Source organism: Mus musculus, chromosome 3 (genome assembly GCF_000001635.26).
Source record: "Mus musculus strain C57BL/6J chromosome 3, GRCm38.p6 C57BL/6J".
Lineage (NCBI taxonomy): Eukaryota > Metazoa > Chordata > Mammalia > Rodentia > Muridae > Mus > Mus musculus.
The window spans coordinates 107,334,461-107,354,629 of record NC_000069.6 but is presented as its reverse complement, the minus strand read 5'-3'; the positions used below and the strand labels follow the sequence as shown (position 1 = coordinate 107,354,629).

At 41.5% G+C, this 20,169-nt stretch overlaps 1 pseudogene; it reads right to left on the bottom strand.

The window, feature by feature from the left end:
- Positions 10,956-11,666, bottom strand: Gm5279 (predicted gene 5279; annotated as a pseudogene).

Sequence of the window (20,169 nt, the reverse complement as noted above, 5' to 3'; positions counted from 1 at the left end):
GGGGGCTTGTGGGAAGAATCCATCCTAATATTCAGAGGAGAAGGGAACTCGGGTGAGGTGGAAAAGAAAGGAACTAACTCACCCAGGCCCTGAATGACTTGTTATGGGACCTGGCCTTTGTGTAAAGTCAGTTTCTCTGAATCAGGATTTGTTTTTCTGGAGCATATAGTGCAATCAGACAACGGATCAAGCAGGCATTTCATCAGAGGCCTCAGAAGACCAGGAGATCTCTGCTTCCCAAGAGCGGGGTCATGTTGTATTGAATAAATGACCCTTGGGGATAGCAAAGGCTCTCTGAGGCCTCTTGAAGAAAGTGTTCAACAGAGATATAGGACCTAGACGCCATCATGGTTGGCCTTCATTTTTTTTCTATCCTCTTTGGTTTCTGTTCACAGGGACAGCAGAAATCTATAGCAGACCTGACTGAGCCCCCAAGCTGGAAGCACCCTGACATTGGGGGAGTTCCTACACACCAGATCTGGTTCTGAAGCTCAGGTAACTCACTTTATTTTTTGCCATTGCTTTGACCTGACCATGGAGTTGCCCCCTTAGCCCAGGAGGAAATGAACACATCAAGGACCCAAGCCTTAACTACCAATATGCAGCAAGTGATAAAGAAGGAGGAAGAACCCAGCCAACCAACTCCATGCCTAGTCTTTCTCTTTCTTTCTATCTTTCTTTCTTTCTTTCTTTCTTTCTTTCTTTCTTTCTTTCTTTCTCTCTTTCCTTCCTTCCTTCCTTCCTTCCTTCCTTCCTTCCTTCCTCCTCCTCCTTCCTCCCTCCTCCTCCTCCTCCTCCTCCTCCTCCACCTCCTCCTCCTCCTCCTCCTCCCCCCTTCCCCCCATATATCCCTGACTGTCCTGGACTTATTTGTATACCAGGCTGGCCTTGAACCCACAGAGATCTGCCTGCCTCTGCCACCCAAGTGCTGGGATTAAAGGTGTATGCCACCACATCTAGCTATGCCTGGTGTTCTGAACCATGATGGAATGCTGATCATTACTCTCGGCTCAGAAATTATTAAAACAGTACACTGGAAAAGATCTTTGTCTGAAAATTTACCTGGATATGTAAAACTTCGGAAAAGTGGGTTTCTATTATAGCTTGTATGACCAAAATGTGCCATTCATAGTGCCCATTACTTCTCTGGCAGCTCTTTGGTGTGAGGCTCTGCATGTCACGCAGGGTGACACAGACTCAGATGCTGCTCTCATGGAGCCTTACCACACTGAGGCTGAGAGATCCTGGAGAGATGTGCTACTGGAGTGCTGTGGGAGGGCACGGCAGGTACCAGAACACCTCCAAACTGTGGGGAGCAGGGTGTGCATCGGAGGAGAAGTACATCTCCCTTTTCAGAGAGAACTTTTGTCAAAAGTCATCCCTTTTGAACAATGAACATGGACTTAAATTTCACTCTGTTAGGCCTGAACTCCTGGGCATAGGAAAGCTCCACTCAGGGGCTGGGACTCAACCCTAGGACAAGACTAATATCACAAGGCTTGAAGTTCAATCCTCAATATGATTTTTAAAAGGAAAGAATCAGAAAGGTTTCACCAAGAAACTTCTGAGTACCAGCTAAAGAGGGTAAAAGTGTTCTCCCAATTTCCAGATAACTGGCACAAAAGGGTATTCTCATGGAACCCAGGACCTTATCCTGCCTGGTTCTCCTTTATAAAATAAGATGCCTTACATGCTATAGTGTGCTTCAGCTTATAGCAAAAAGTCACAGAGCCCTAGCTCTGGAACCAGACTGATACTCGGGGATAAATTACTTAATCCCTGTGGTCTCAGTTTCTTCTCTATAAAATGGGTTAACCATAGTAGCTACTTCCAAGGCTAAGTTGAGATGTAACTGAGGTAACACATATAAGCTTAGAATTATGTTGGACACACAGTAAGTATTCAGTTGATGTTGAATAGTACAGCCTATACCTTTTACTATGATAGGTAATGATAATGAAACAAATCTGGGTTTATCTCCAAATATTACATGATAGTAGGGTGAGTGGCTGTGTAGTTCAGTGATGCAGTACTTACCTGGGATATGTGAAATCCTTGGTTCAACTTCTTGTACTGAAATATATATGTGTGTGTGTATATATACATATATATATATATATATTCAATTTCTCTTATCAAACAATTGTTTACATGATCTTTGCACCTTTATTTCCTTACTTGCTTCCTTTCCTATATATTTACATTCCTTCCCTATCTATTTACATTACATAATTCTATAAGCCTTCAGGGAGAAAGGTTACAGATATAAAACTTCTTGGTGTTTCTTACATGGAAAGAGAAACAGAATCAATATGGAAATTGAATTCTGTTCAGCATTCCCAATGGTTATTTATAAAATTTGCCCAGAGGGAGAAACAGAACTCTAAATATAAAAAAACCACGTAAAAATTTCCATTTAGGGAGCTCCAGAGTGCTTTATTTCTAATATGTTATTATGATAGTGGAGGCTATTATTAAATTTTAGACACTGTGGAGTGGCAGAGATACCCCTTAGGACCCAAAGGAGGACAGGTCCCCATGAATGTCAATCTGTGGCAGTTCCAAGCAGAGTGCGTTACAATACCTTGCCCCTCCCTTGAACAATATTAGATCTATAAAGAAAAAGATACGTATGTGGCAGGTACTGCCTGGAGTGCCCTGTGTATGCGACCTGCATTTAGAGCCTGACTCTGAGAGAGCAGGAAAACAGGCCCTGCTCCCACAGGCCCAAGAGAACACACTATCTTTTATCATTCTCTCACTCCACTGGAGTGACTGGAATGCTTCCCCTCTGGGCAAAAGTAATTACTCACTGTAATTATAGTTGGCATTTAGGCAACACTTTATAGCCACTAATTAGTTAAACACTTACATCAACCTGTTAGACCAAAAAGGATCCTGGCTGGGTGCTGGGGATATCTTGGCCTGAATATCTCCTGAGCCCCGACTATAAATATGTGTGTTCTCCCTCCTAGGATGACCATCGTGTGGAAATAATTCATAGCCCAGTTAGAAATGGGAGGAAAACAAGATAATGTCCATTTTTCTAAAATGAGGGTAGGGTGGGGCTGGGCTGTGAGATGATCCAGCGGCTAAGAGCGTTTGCAGCACAAGACTACTGATTTGATCCCTGGAACCCACTGTGGAAGGAGAGAGCTGATTCATGAAAGCTGTCTTCTGACCTCCACTCGTGTGCTGTGGCACCTGTACTCACACACATCATTCATGGATACACACACACACACACACACACACACACACACACACACACACCTATTAGTGGCACTAGTAATAAATGATAAAATCAGAGAATAGGTCAAAGCAGAGGGACCAGATGGAATTTGCCAAAGACTGAATGAAAGGAGGACCTGTGGCTCCTGAGACTAAGAGTGGTCATGCTCTCTGCCACAGTGGCCCAGCTCAAGGCTCAATGAAGCAGAAACACACAGACTCAGCCTTCTTGGTTTTCTTATCCCAGGACATTTCTGAAGGGATGGGGATCCTAACCTGAGAGCCCCCAAGGGTCTGGCTGAGTTTGGTTTAAATTGCAACTTGATCTTTTCTTCTTGAGTCTCTTCCTTTCCTTCTACAAGTGTCCATCTCAAAGCCACACCTTAAGAAACACTCTGCATAATAAACACTGCTTCAGAGCTCACTTCCCAGGAGACCCAATAGTGGAAAGTTAGAAGAATAGGTGCCCATTAGGAATGGTCAAGAGGTAGGAAAGTTAGATGCAGGATTAGGGAATGACTGAATAGATAGGGCATGTACAATGAGTGGGAGCAAGGGGAAAGAGGATGCAAAAAGATCATCAGGAAGACTAAGGTCAGAAAGAGCTGCACCAGGGTGACAGCAGATGAACTGAGGCCACAAACCAAATCCAAGAATAAGAAATGACAAGGACTGGCTGGAGAGATGGTTCAGTGGTTAAGAACACTCACTACTCTTCTGAAGGTCCCAAGTTCAGTTCCCAACACCAACATGACATCTCACAACTGTCTGATATGATTTTCTGTTGTGTAGAAGATGTTCATGCAAACAAAGTACCCATATACATAAAATACACAAAGTAAATCTAAAAGTAAATAAATAAATTAAAAATGCACTTCAAAAAGCCGGGCGTGGTTGTGCACGCCTTTAATCCCAGCACTCGGGAGGCAGAGGCAGGCGGATTTCTGAGTTCGAGGCCAGCCTGGCCTACAAAGTGAGCTCCAGGACAGCCAGGGCTATACAGAGAAACCCTGTCTCGAAAAAAAAAAAATGCACTTCATAGAAAAAAAGAAATGAAAAGGTCACTTTTTTTTTTCAGAAAGGGAAACTCAAAGATATTTTTTGTCTTATTTTGTAAGAGTACAGGGAATGAGTGTTGTTATGATAAATTATATTTTAGAACTGAATTTGAGTTGAGGAGACCTTGTAGGAAGTTGTATATTAAAAAACAGAGAGGAAGATAAAAGGTCAGATGGGAAGAGGTCAACTGGGAGCTGTGTCAGATTGTATTTCCCAAAGACAGTCCAAAGTGTCTGTGGTGATGCAATATTCCAAAAATATCTCTTACATTTTAACAGACTGAAACTTTTGCTGGACCACACAGTTAGATTTAATAATACATCTTAAGGTCACAGAAATATTTAAGACTGCTAGCCTACTGTGACCTCAAACTGTTTAACCTGCCTTTAAGGGAACAATGTAACAATCAACCTTACAGCCTTGGATTTCCCTTGTGGACAGCTTTTAAAACCCAAGCTAATGCACAGTTGTAACATTGTGTACTCTTCAATGCCCCCAACCCAGGTAATGTGGGCACATCCTTTGCTGAAAGCAGCAAACAGAGAAGTTGAAAACAACTTCCTAGAATCTACATAAAGGTTGAAAGCAACCACTTATGAATATTAGTTGATAAACAATGAGGTTTGTTATTTGGTTTGTTGAGATCGCTGGAGTCAATGACTTAATGCCTTGTAAGACTCTGTTAAAGATTTCTGTAAAGTGTCTCATTCCTTTACCTATGTGATGTTTTCTATACTGTTCAATAAATCCTTTGTTAGAGACAGACACACAAGGACAGACAACACCTTTAGGCAGGCACAGGTTCAGACACATACAACAGGCAGACAGAGGATGGAAGATACAGGGAACGTGAAGCAGAGAGTTCAAATCTGGACTCACTCTTGGTTGAACTACTCTAGGAGGAAGGGCTTTTCTTTCTTTCCTTGATGCAACACTGAAGTATTTTTGATGTCTCAGAGTTAATCACTAATGCATTGTAATTGGCACAAATGTCTACCATCTCATATTCTCTATAGTGTGAACTGTCTGGGTCCCATCGAGAAGCGGAGTCTCATTCCCTACCCTGCTAGATATGGACAGGACTATGACTGCTTCCCTCAAGGAGTGCACAGAAGAGACATTGTGTGATTTCTGGGTCAAGGCCAGAAAAGCTGGGCAGCTTCTGCCTTGTGCCCTTGGAATGAGGCCAGATGCCATGTAAGAAGTCTCAGTATCCTCAAATGACTGTGCTGAAGAGGTTCTGTACATGAGATGACAGCTGGTACCAACTGACGACCATGAGTGAATATTCCACCCAGAAGAGATAACTAAAGCCCAGCCAACATCTGGCCTCAACGACACAGAAGAACTCGTGTGAAGTGCCTAATAGTGTCCTTCCCAAACTCCTACTCTGCAGATAGGAAAGTTTGTTGTGTAGTAAGGGGAACAGGGTCATAAACAGGAAAGAGTAGGACCTTGCCACTGCCCTGCACAGTGACCTCCTATCCTCCATCTTCTCTAGCCCCACTCCCCCACCCCCGAGCTCCCCATTTATCCTACCCCATTGGCTCCTACCTCCCACTTAGCTGCCAGGGGCTGTTCTTTTTTTTTTTCTGAGACAGGGTTTCTCTGTATAGCCCTGGCTGTCCTGGTACTCACTCTGTAGACCAGGCTGGCCTCGAACTCAGAAATCCGCAGGGGCTGTTCTTAAGCAGGTCCCAGCTAGTGTGATTGCATCACTCCCTTCTTGAAAATCTGGCTTTAAGTGGCCTTCAGAGGGCCTCAAGTTTCAGTATGTGTTATACTGTGGATAGTTTATTTTATGAGTCAACTTTACTGGACCAGAGTATATTCAGCCACCGGTCAAACTGTATTCTGGATGTAGCTGTGAAGATTTTTAAAAAGATGACATTAGCATTTGAACTAATTACCGAGTAAAACAACTGCGCATATGTAGGGGTAGGGAGGGGTCGCATGGACAACAGACCTGAGTGGAATAAAAAGGCTAAGAGGTGGGTACTCCTGCCTAAGGGCATTGGATAGGCATGAGCTTTTCCTGCCTTCAGACTCAAGAGAAAAACATTCATTTTTGTTGGGTCTCAAGTCTGACAGCATGAACATCCTTGGCTTCTTGTGCCTCAAACTTGCTGACTAGGTCTTGGGACCTCTCAACCACCATAACTGTGCCATCCAGGCTTTTGTTTGTTTATTTGTTTTGATTGTTTTGATTTGTTTTAGATGGAATTTGGCTATGGAGCCCAGACGGGCAGAAGTTTAACTCTTGCCTCACCCTTCTCTGTAAATGAGATTACAAGTATGTTTTACCAAATTTGCTCTGAACAAATTCCTTATAAGTAACACATATGTACCACATATGATAAAAACATATATGTCATGTAAATGCCATATGCATGGTATAACTAACCATATACCATGTTTTTTCATATACATATACATGGTATTTCTTTTTATTAAACATTTATTTATTTATTATATGTAAGTATGCCACAGACCCTCTGGGTCCCTTGTCTGCGTGGAACGAGTCTCTGGAGCAGGTGGGCAAGGCTTTGGCGGGAATTGACAGACAGACTGGATACAAGAGAGTGGGGAACTGAATGTAATTTGTCAAATCGAGCATCAAACTTTTTATACAGAAGAAAATAGGGAAGTTGGGTGACACACCGGCAAGGTACAAAGACGTTACTGGATTCTTACACAAAACAAAGGAATACAAATATGGAAGAACTGGCAGGAAGCAACTGGGATAAAACTCAACGTTAACAACTGGGATCAAAAACAGCTCCACCTGGGGCTGGTGAGATGGCTCAGTGGGTAAGAGCACCCGACTGCTCTTCCGAAGGTCTGGAGTTCAAATCCCAGCAACCACAAGGTGGCTCACAACCATCTGTAACAAGATCTAATGCCCTCTTCTGGATTGTATGAAGTCAGCTATAGTGTACTTACATATAATAAATAAATAAATCAAAAAAATAGCATAGTTTGAAAGCTATTGCAAACTATAAAAAAAAAACCCAAAAAACAAACAGCTCCACCTAAGGTCCACTTAATCTTAGAAGCCTGGGGCAAGGGCTTCTTGCCCTTGCCATAGTTCCTACTATAGTCTATTGTATAGTCCACCTTCCCCCTAGGCCATTGTAAATACTTGTTTGTGTATGGGTGTGACTCAGCTACCTATAGTTCTAAGAATCTACTCTGGTTCCTCTTTAGGTCACAAAATCTTTTTCTTCCTAGATAATGGTAAATTTCTGTGTAGGGCAGTGACTTAGCTATCCATGCCCAAGGTTGGATCAAGGACTGCCTATATGTCAAAATATCAATCCTTAGGAGCACTTGTAAGAAAGCAATATTAAGGGAAAGCACACAGATCCGTTTACCAACTAAAGCAAGGACATTGGAGGATTCTTTATACAGGATGCCACAATTCCAGAAGACTAAGTTTCTGTAAACTTTTTGCCTCAGGACAGCGCCCAGGTTGTCGTGCTTGTCACTACTGGAGTGGATGTAGCATAAGTACACTGTAGCTGTCTTCAGACACACTGGAAGAGGGCATCCGATCTCATTACAGATGGTTGTGAGCCACTGTGTGGTTGCTGGGATTTGAACTCAGGACCTCCAGAAGAGCAGTAGGTGCTCTTAGACGCTGAGCCATCTCTCCAGCCCTACATGATAGATATGTCTTATTGATTCCAATTTCTCTGGATCCCTGTGACTATAGAGACCAAGGCTTAGGAATTTCTTTTTAAAAACAAGGTCCTGGGCTGGTGAGATGGCTCAGTGGGTAAGAGCACCCGACTGCTCTTCTGAAGATCCAGAGTTCAAATCCCAGCAACCACATGGTGGCTCACAACCATCCATAACGAGATCTGACTCCCTCTTCTGGAGTGTCTGAAGACTGCTACAATGTATTTACATATAATAAATAAATAAATCTTAAAAAAAAAAAACAAAAAAAAAAACAAGGTCCTGCCGGGCAGTGGTGGTGCATGCCCCAGCACTTGGAAGGCAGAGGCAGGTGGATTTCTGAGTTTGAGGAGAGCCTGGTCTACAGAGTGAGTTCCAGGACAGCTAGAGCTACACAGAGAAACCCTGTCTCGAAAAAACAAAAAACAAAAAACAAAAAACAAACAAACAAAGGTCCTAAATGATTTTGATTCTAGCACAGGTGCCACACTTTAGTTTACCAAATCCATTATTTTATAACCCAGCAATTCATTCCCAGTTTTGTTAAATGTAAAAAAAAAAAACAAAAAAATTCACCATCAGCTTTAAGAAGACCATTGACTCTGTAATGTATATATTTATATATCAGCTTTCCTAGTTTAGTTTCTGTATCTTGTATCATGAAAATAATAATTTTATTATCATTAATTTATAAATTATTACATTAGATTTATAAATCTATATTGTATGTAATACAGCTTTAACATGTATTTGCACAAAACTCACAAGTGTTAGTAACAGAGTAATGCAATTTTCTGATAAACATTATCTTCATCACCATCCCCTTCCACTCCTAATACTTTGCCCCTTGAGCTGGAAGTCGCTACTTACCCAGCAAGGCTTCCCTGATGACCCTGTTTGTGCTATTCTCTTTGCCTTGAAGGATTTGTTTCTGTAATAAATATTTATTGAAAGTTTGGCACATGCCAAGCATAATGCTTAGAACCATGTCCCCTGTAGACAAGTAATTGCTTCCTTTTCAGAGGGCCCCAGGCACTGAGTTCCACCCTCTCATCACCTCACAACCCATGATACTGTTAGCATTTCTCCCTCACCAGAAGGGGCAGTTTCTTATGCCAGAGGCTACAGCTCATTCATTTCTGTATCCTGGTCTCTGGCACGCTGCCCAAAAGCCAGTAGGAACTCAATTAATGTTGATGAATGAGTTAATATATGAATGGTGATAGCCTGGTGTCTGGTACATCAGAGGTGGCCAATAAATACTGGTTGAAATGAAATTAAGTTCGAAGTACAGGTTAAAAAACAAGGACAGAGAGAAGCTAGGAAGAGGGTTTGTTGAAGACTGTCAAAAGACACCAAGATCAAAGGAAGTGAGCACGGGGGTGGGGGCATTGGATTTGATAAAAAGGAAGTTAATGGGGTCTGGAGAAACAGCTTAGTCATTAAGAGCACTTGTTGCTCCTGCAGAGGACCTGGATTTGTTTCTTAGTACCCATATGGTGTTCATGACCATCTACAACTCCAGTTATAAGGGCCCTGCCACCCTCTTCTGATAAAATAAGTGAATATTTTTAAAAAGGAAATTAATCTTAAAACCTAGAATGGCCATTGAAAAGTTTATCACATTTTAGTAACTATTGAAGTGTTCGTGACAACTCTTAATTTTTTTAAGACTTCTTTATTTCATTTTATGTGCCTACATGTATCTAAGTGCACATCTAGATATAAGTGTATATCTGGTGCCTACAGAGGTCAGAAGAGGACAGTAGGTCCCTGGAAATGGAGTTACCAACAGTTGTGAGCTGCCATGTGGGTGTCAGGAACCAAATCCTGGTCCTCTGCAAAAGCATCAAGTGCCCTTAACCACTGAGTCATCTCTCCAGCCCATAAGTGTTGAAGTCTAGTTACTGGGTAGGTACTGGGAGGGGGGGGGGTGGCAAGATGGTTTATTTGGTAAATGTGTTTGCTGCTTGCCTGAGTTGATCTGCAAACCTCACAGGGTAGAAGAGAACAGAATCTACAAGTTGTCCCCTCCCCTCTCCCATCCCCCAACAACAAACACACTTTTTAAAAAATGCAATAAAGTCTAGTTACTAGGTAAATGCCTTTGAACACTGTATGTGTGCTACGCTACAGTCTTTATTACCTAGTTAAAAGTGCCCATACACCAACTACTAAAGCTTAAAGGGATTAGAGATCTCATTCACACCAGGATCTCAGGCGTAGCTGCACGATTTTCTTCCTATGGAAGACGTGAGAGCGTTGCTACCAGCTCCTTCTGTTCATTCACTGAGCAATTATTTACTGTGCTGCCTAGTCTTCAGTCGGTGCTTCAGCAACCATTTAGAAAGTTTGCTTTTAAGACTTGTTTTCTTTTGCTTTGAAGCAGATCCCTGGTTGTCCTGGAACTCACTTTGTAGGTCAGGCTAGCCTTGAATTCACAGGTATCTGCCTGTCTCTGCTTCTATTCTTTCAAGACTTTTTTTTTTTTTTTTTTTTTTTTATCACAGGGCAACTTTATTGAGTGGTAGCATGGTCACACCCAGCAAACGTGTTCTCTCTCTCTCTCTCTCACACACACACACACACACACACACACACACACACACACACACACAGCCCTTGCCACAGTCCAGTTCTCAGCCACAGGGTGAGGAGCCTCCTGGATTATTCGGATCCAGAAGCATCAGGTACCTGAGGGAGGCTCAGGGGGAGGAAGTGGAGAGGGGGTGCAGAGAGCAGGGGTGGGATGGGTTGGGAACACCCACCAGACAGCTACACGAAGAGTGAGATTCCCCCCCCCCCCCCCGTGGCTTCAGCTTAGCTGCGCCCCCTTCGAAGAAGCCTTCCAAGGTGTGGTTGAACATTCAGGGTTTGGGAAGGGCAGAGTTCCACTCCGTTTTAGTCCTCTCTGCAGACTGGGGACTGGAGGGCAAGGCGGACCCGGGCGGTTTTGGCTGCTTCAGCTCTGGGGCTCCTCCACCCTCTTCCCCAGCACTGTCAGCTGTCCACAGCGTTAGGTTGTCTCTCAGAAACTGCATGATGAGGGTGCTGTCCTTGTAGGAGTCCTCACTGAGGGTGTGCAGGTCGGCCACGGCCTCGTCGAAGGTCGAAGGTGGTCTTGGCCAGCGAGATGGCCTCCTCGGGGCTGTTGGCTATCTCTTAGTGGAAGACTGAAAAGTTCAGGGCCAGGCCCAGGCGGATGGGGTTAGTGGGCGGCATCTCCTTCTTGCTGATGTCCATGGCCTCCTGGTAGGCTGACCGGGCAGAATCGATGATGCTCTTCTTCTCATCGCCAGTGGCCACCTCGGCTAGGTAGCGGTAGTAGTCACCCTTCATCTTCAGGTAGAAGATGCGGCTCTCTGCATCTCCAGCCCCTTTGATGAGGTGTGAATCCAGCAGGCCGAGCACGGTGTCGCACACACCTGAGCTCGGTCTCTACTTTCTCCCGGTACTCTTTTACCTCGGGGCCCTTCTCTTCTGACCCCTCCTCGTTGCTCTTCTGCTCGATGCTGGACAGGACCCTCCAGGCCGCTCTCTGGCCGCCCATACACATTCTTGTAGGCCACGGAGAGCAGGTTCCGCTCCTCGCAGGAGAGCTCCTCGCCCTTTTCTACGGCGCTCTTCATGAAAGCTGCCATGTCCACATAGCGTTCAGCCTGTTCCGCCTACTTGGCCTTCTGGATCAGACTGGCTCTCTCCATGACTGCGAGGATGGACAGACCGGCGGACGAACTGGCTGCCTTGAGAGTAACGCTGGGTTCTGCCCTTTCAAGACTCTTAAATCCTCTGGACTATAGTGACAAATGCCTTTAATCCCAGTATTATGGAGGCAGAGGCAGGAGGCCAGCCTGGTCTACAGAGTGAGATCCAGGACGACTAGGGCTACACAGAGAAATCCTGTCTCAAAAAACCAGAAGACTCTTAATCCTATATTTCCCGGGGCAGCTGAATTGGGAACTTCCTTCTAAGAGGCATTTAGAACCCTCACCACCAGTCGCTGCTTCCAGACACGCCATACATGCAGGCATCCAAGTTATCTCCTGGGAACAGAACTGCTGCCCAGCACATGCTCCAGAGAATTCAGGTTTACACCCTGCAGCCAAATGAGCTCAGGGCTTCCTTAGTGCAGGATTTTCTGGGTCTATATGCAAAACTGCATGAGGGGAGGGTAGATATTTGAGTGACATGGTATAAAATGCTTTCTAAACTCATTTAACTTTTTCTTGGGTTTAACTTGTGTGCATATATATATATATATATATATATATATATATATATATACACACACACACACACACACACACACACACATAACCTATACCATACATGTATGTATGACATACACCTGGGGGAGGTGACCTGGAGCTGATACCTGAACTATGAATAGGAGTTTACCTTCTGGTGAGGATGACTGACACATGCCCTGAAATGGGAGCACTACGTAAGCCAGGAAGCAGGTCAGTAGGTTAGATGGAGAGCATTGTGAGGCTAGAGTGGTTACAGAGATCACACTACATGGGGGCTTGTGGGAAAGGGTCTTATATTGAAAATTCATGTCTTTATCTGAAGATGTATAGAAGCCACTAGATTTGTGTTTAGAAAGATCATTTAAACTGCTAAATCAAGAACAGATTAGCAGAGTGCCTTAGGGCCAAATGAGCTGTTTGGAAGATTGTAGAAGTGATTCATTGAACAAAAAAAGGACTGTACTAGGAGAGACGCTAAAAAGAACTCTTTCCTGTGTCTAGATGAAGTCCTTTGTTGGAAAAGCAGCCAAGCCCACACAGAACTAATAGCTATGTGTTAATTCACAGATACCCACCTACTTCCCCCAGAAAGCTCCCTCTGTTCCTGAAAGACTGGATGGAAAGGAAGTGATCTGCTCCCCTCTCAGTTCATCTAAACAAAGTACTGTGCAGAAACACTTGCTCCAGACCCTAGAGTATCTGCCATTTTGATCCAAAGAGAGCTCAAGAACTTTCTAGCCTAATACCCCTGATTAACCATGTTTTCTGGGGCCCAGCCTTTACCCATGTGACTGCACGTTTATTTCCTGGATCTGGGAATTTCCAAGCTGGAAGGAACCATAGAGGTACTACTAACTTCATCTATATGGAAGAATTCCTTCTACTAACTTCAACTACATGGAAGAATTCCTTCTCTAAACCTAAAGAGATTTGAAATAAGAGTCAACTCTATCCAGAATCACAATGATGATTAAGCCCCTGGGTATTATTTTTTCGTCCTGCTGCTGAGCTTCTGAGATCTTCCAACACATCTTACAATTCACCCCTAACAATTGATCACATTCTTATTGTGTACATACCCACACAAAAGCTTTAATGCCAGAGTTACACAGTGAAAAACTTAAGGCTAGAACCTTAAAAACAACAACAACAACAACAACAACAAAAAACAGCATTACTTACTCAGAATTCTATTTGGTGCATTCTGCATAGACTGAACTGTTAGAATAAATATATGTAAGTCTCCTGGCTACCTAATTTGTTATGACGTTTTAATTCTCTGATCATTTACAGTGAGCTTGCTTAAATTTGTATTATTTCTAATATTTTAGAACAGGCTTAAACTTGTATATTTTAGAACCAGGTGTATTAAAATATAGTAATATTCCTATATTCTCAGCACTAGGGAGATGCTGGTAAGGTGATCATAAATCAGTGACCAGCCTAGACTAAAAAGTAAGAGATTGTCTTTTTCCAAAAAAAAAAGTTTATTTATTTAATGAGTATGAGTACACTGTCATATGGTTACAGATGGTTGTGAGCCACCATGTAGCTGCTGGGAATTGAGCTCAGGAACTCTGGAAGAGCAGTCAGTGCTCTTAACCACTGAGCCATCTTTCCAACCCAAGAGATTGTCTTAAGACAAACAGCAACAAAGAATTAAACTCTCAGTAATTTTAAGTATACCTGGGTTTGGCCTACCAGATCAAATTCTGGATGGAGATCATGTCATACAATTTCCTCCCTATATTTTCATTGGAATAGCACATAGAACATACTAATGATTGGTTGTCTGAGATGCAAGGCTCTCTTAGCTGAAGCCTAAGCTTTTCATAGTTTTGTATTCCTTTTCCAGAATGTCAATGAACTTTAACTTTAATACTAACAATAATGAAAAAGACACATAAGAATATTTGTAAAATAAAAAATTTGATGAAGAAAATGAAATAAGCTTAATGAAAAGATAGTTAGACCTATGTGCTGAAATGAAGAAAGCTTTTCAAAATGTATTATATTTTTCTAAATTAATTCATAGAGTTAGTGAAACAGCAATTATAGACAACTGTTCATAACATTTAATGAATTGATTATAAAATTTATAAGAAAGAACAGAACTTAAGCAAATAGCAGTGACAGTACAGGGGAAGTGATGAGGATTTTTAAAATAAGATATAAACTGTGGTAATTATAAAAGGTTGATACACTCAATCATGAATTAATTTATTAAATATAAATTTAATAGCCTGGGGGTGGTGGTAGCACACATCTTTAATTCCAACATTCAAGAAGTAGAGGCAGGGGAATCTCTGAGTTTGAGGCCAGCCAGGTTTACAGAATGAGTTCCAGGATAGCCAGAGCTACACAAAGAAACCCAGTCTCAAAAACAAACAAACAAACAAACAATAAATAAAAGTCAGCTTAAGCTAAATGAAAAGGCATAAATATAAAAATATATTTGCTATACATGTACCCAGCAAAGAATCAGAATCAAGAATATATGAAAACTTCAATACATGTAAGATATAATTTAACAGATGAGCAAAAGATATGAAATACATGTAGATGAAGAAATATATGTAGGTAAACTGAACACAGTTAAGTGAGAATAGACTGAATATCTAGTAGTAGTTATGGAAATAAACACGAAAACCATTGAGAGAAATAATTATATATTCATTTGTTTGGTTAAAAAATGAAATAGAGCCAGGCGGTGGTGGCGCACGCCTTTAATCCCAGCACTTGGGAGGCAGAGACAGGCGGATTTCTGAGTTCGAGGCCAGCCTGGTCTACAAAGTGAGTTCCAGGACAGCCAAGACTATACAGAGAAACCCTGTCTCGAAAAACCAAAAAAAAAAAAAAAAAAAAAAAAAAAAATGATATAGAGCTGGGCAGTGGTAGTGCATGCCTTTCATCCCAGTACTTGGGAGGTGAGTTTAACTGCAGGAAGTCAGGGCTATACAGAGAAACCCTGTCTCAAAAAACAAAAAAACAAAATAAAACAAAACAACAACAGCAAGATATAGAGGCTGGAGGGATGGCTCAGTCATTTAAAGTACTGGCTGCTCTTCCAGAAGACCTGGGTTCAGTTCCTACACCCACATAACAGTTCACAAGTGAGAGTACCTTTTTCTGGCTACCATGGACACTACATGCATTTGTTGCATGGGCATACATGCAGATAAAACAGCCATACACATAAAATAAAAATTTTAAGTTATAATGACAGTAGTGTGGAGCAATAAGATTGAGATTATTTTAAAACTCAATTTGACAGGACTAGAGAGATGGCTCAAGGGTTAAGAGTACTGGCTGCTCTTCCTTCCAGAGGGCCTGGGTTCAATTCCCAGCACCTACATGGCAGTTCACCACAGTCTGCAACTCTTGTTCCAAGGGATCTGACACCCTCACACAGACATACATGCAGTCAAATCACCAATGAATATAGAAATACAATTTAAAAAAAATCAATTTGACATTGTGTTGTGAAACGTAACATTCAATATTCTCTATCTGACTCTTCATTCCCTCCCCTCCACACACACACACTCCATTTAGGCTGGAACCCCTGCACATGCCCTGAACATCCCCTGCACAAGCTGGGAAACCCTATCTGCCCTCCAGACCCAACCCCGCACACACAGAGAAAACCTCAGGCTAAATTTCATCACTCCTCATCTGAACATTTCCTGCAGCCCACCCAGGGGCTCAGTGTTTGACCATGTAGAGACACAATCTTCGCCTAGTGTTATAAAACCTTCCCCCTTTAGCCTAGGCTTGTGACTTCACTGGCCTTCACCTGCGAGATTGATGAACCCACTGGAGAGCTGTTTTCTAATAAACCTGCCTTATCTACTTTTAATCTGGTCTAATCTGGCCTATATCTGCCAGAGGGAGGGGAAAAGCCTATTGCCTCAGACTCCAAGGTTTTATTATGTAGCCCAGACTAGCCTGTAACTTACTATGTAGACCAGGCTAGACTTGAACTCATATAGGTATGCCTGATTCTCCTTAGTGAGTGCTGGGATTACAGTCATGTGCCATCACACTTGATTCAATATACTCTTTAACCCAGTAATTCCACCATGTAGTCCCCATCCTTCATCTACCCAGCCCACTGTAGAGAATAAGATTATCTTCATCACTTCACTACTCATAATAGAAACCAAAACAAGATGTCTGGAAGAAGAAACCAGCTGAGCTGCCTAGAAGCTTAAGCTAACCTAGCTACCTGGAAAGAATATTCTCCAATTATTGTGTAGTGTACTGGGCTGGGCTTTTATCAGTTATCTTTGAGTCATTTCTCTTCCTATGGTTAACTCTCCATCCATATTTTTGTAAGGAATTCCAATAAAACTCACTGATTCACCAAATTAGATTTGGGTGGTATCTGTACTTTGCTTTGTAATTGGTTCCCTATCCAAGGTAAGTAGACATTTGTTCATGTCTTTCCAGTAAGTGTCACACAACATATTCATATAGCACTTACCATGTGCCTAATACTGTTTATAAGCTCTTTACATATTCTGACCTATTTAACTTCAGTGAGAAGATTCCATTTAGATTTTTCAATAATCTCTAATTGATAGATAGTAAAGCTAAAGTCCAGAGGGATTGATAGTAACTCTGAGGCCCACAGCATAGCTGGCATTAATCCAAATTGGCTGGTTTATGCTCTTCATCACTACCTTATTAAGTATTTATATATAAAAATACAATTACAATAGAGTTTAATCATAAAAAAGTTATAGCAGTTTTTTTTACAACAATAGTAAAAGAATATATATGCAAAGCTTTGTAAGTATACTAAGACTCCCTGACGTTTAGATCTTATATGGGTAAGCTGTATGCCAGCAATTACATATATATTTTGAGACAAGGTTTTTCTCTGTAGCCCAGCCTGAGGTGGAACTCAATATATAACCTAGGCTAGCTTCAAAAAAAATTTTTTTTTGAGACAGGGTTTCTCTGTATAGCCCTGGCTGTCCTGGAACTCACTTTGTAGACCAGGCTGGCCTCGAACTCAGAAATCCACCTGCCTCTGCCTCCCAAGTGCTGGGATTAAAGGTGTGCGCCACCACACCTGGCTTAGCTTCAAATTTTTAACCATCCTTCTGCCCCAGCCTGCCATATAAAAATCTGTCTTTAAAACTTTCCACAAACCACAAGTTCATCACTTTATAATGCAAACTAGATCCCAACATGATTGATTGCTCATAGATAAAATACGTACTTTTCTTGGTATCTGAGAAAACAAACCTTGCTCCCAAGAGACCACTCATTTTACTTCAGGAGATGAGACAGAAAATTTTAATCTACTACTATGGAAGGGGAAAATGTTCAGTCTCGAGTTTTAGGCTTGTTTTCATATACCAGGAAATTAAACAGATCTCAATGTCTACAATAAATTCATATTGCAACTATAATTGTGAGGATATATATACACAATAAAACCCAGGAAGAATAAAGAGGGAAAGAACATTGAAATTATACTGATATTTTTAAAGTTGTGCATATACTTTTGCTTTTTCTTTCATAAACACTATGATTCTCCTCACTGAGGACAGTTGCCCTCCTGGATCTGACCACTGATCACTTGGAGACAAGAGGAAAGCTTGGATTGCTTTTCAACAATTTTATTGACAACACCCAAAGAAGAGTTTCAGGTCTTTGCCCTTTAAACCATGGGTCATTTTTATCCTTTCTCAGCCCTCTTCAAGGAACATGTGTAAATACAAGTTGCTAAAACCTCACTTACACAGCTTAGTGCTTCAAAGAACACAAAGGAAATGACATCAAAATAAATCAATCACAGCAAGTCTTCTCAATGCTTGCTTTCTATTTCAATGAGCATTTGTTTGAAGTCAAATACAAGCAGAATATATAAATGACTATACTTTTAATGCTTAGGACCTCATTTTGTTGTCATGGACAAACATATGTAACAAACTTATTTTTGACCCTTGTTGTCAAAAGGTGATGGCCTTTACTGTTAGCATTAAACTTATCAGTCTTCTTGGCTCCAGGAAGCACACCAGTTCCCTTGGAAGCCTTCCTCACACTGTCTGAAGTGGCAAAAGCAGCTTCTCTGAAGCTCCCCGATGCTCTCAAAGGACAAGCCACTAAGCTGTTTGTCCTTTTTCCATCTCCTTCAGTTCTTTTTTTTCTCAGTTCTAGTTTCTAGTTCTCAGTTTGCTTCCCTCAAGCTCCTGCCATTAGGTCTGAGAAACTACACTGACTGGTCCTTATCTTGCCTCTGCATCAGTGAATCACCTGCGTTAATCAATTTAGGCTGAAAACAGTCACTCCAAGTTTTTCTGGATTGACTATTCCACTGAGTAATCAGGTTAAGGTTTAACTTCAATTCCTGTTTTTTTAGTATTCATATAATCTTAAAATAGATGAACACACCTCTGAAAAGTTCTTTATGCTTTTTTAGAGATTGTGTGTACAACTACTTTATCTCCCAATATCCAAGTTTTTATTTTTCAGTATCATTTTCCACTAAAGAGAACAGGAATGTTCTTGTAGGAATGATAGATTCCACATCTGAGGCAAAAATGTATCAGGCATGCCTGGAACAGAATAATGGAGCAGGGGAGAATGTGAATAGGATTATAGACTTAAAGAAAAATAAGACGGACATGATCTTATAATTGCTGAGACTCTGTGTTCAGGACATGAGGTGGTCTTCAGGAAATACCCTACTATTGTACATTTTTAAACTAAAATCCTACAAGGAAAATTTCTCTTGCTAATCCCTGCCCCTAAGAGCAATCTCTGTAACAATTTCAATAAAAGTGTAAGCATATATATGTAATCCACGATTTTTAAAACCACAACTGGTAGTTTATTATACACATTTTTTCTCTGACTGATGGCATTTTATGTTAACATTATTTAAACATCTTTTAAACATTATTTTTGCAGGCCTGGAGAGATGGCTCAGGCGTTGAAGAGTACTTGCTGCTCTTACAGAGGACTACAGTTTGTTTCCCAGGGGCCCAGATTGGTGACTCACAACCCTGTAACTCCAGCTTCAGGGGCTCTATCACCCTCTCTGGCTTCTCTGGATATTAGAACACTACCATACATACAGACATTCACATAAATATTTTTATGACAAAGTCTCGTTATACAGTCTTGGCTGGCCTAGTATTCACTATATAGACAACTCTGGTCTTGAATTTACAGAGATCTGCCTGCTTCTGACTTTCAAGTGGTAGGATTAAAGGGGTACACCATCATGCACTGCTAAATAAATCTTTAAAAGAATTTTTTTTCCCAGTACTAGGAATTGAACCTAGAGCTTCACATAGGTGTCCAAGGGTCCTGAGCTATGTCTCCAGACTTTTGTGTAGGGGTGGTTTTAAGACAGAATCTCACCAAGTTACCAAGTTACTCTAGCTAATGAAGAAAGCAATTGTGATCCTATCCGCAAGAGCAGCTGGGATACAGGTGTTCCAAAAGCCACATAACAGCTACTTTTAATATACAAATATGTCTATGCTTTATAGTATTTTGCGGTTTATAACTTACATATTGAGCTTCTTTCAAATCTTTTTGCTGTGACCAAGAGAGTTTGGCCCAACTGTTCACCAATTTCAGGGTTATATACCAACAAAACAAAACGGTTGAAATAGGGCTAATCAGGTTGCTGTATCTAATCTTCAAGTAGCTTATAAATTTAGAATTCAAGTTTTGGGGAAGGGCATTCTTATCACCTTGTAAAATGTCCTGTTTTAAAACACATTCTCTACTCAGTCTTAGAAGATGTAAATACCAAAATCTTTCTCATCTCTCCTAGGTACATTTTTGGGAAGACTGCAAAAAGCCTATTTCCTCTCACCAGGAGGTAAACGCTAGTGGGATAGACTACGCATCTAATCTCATGATCACCAGTATTACATAAGCTTAAGAGATTCAGGTGCATGGGGTCGCAGAGGTGGGA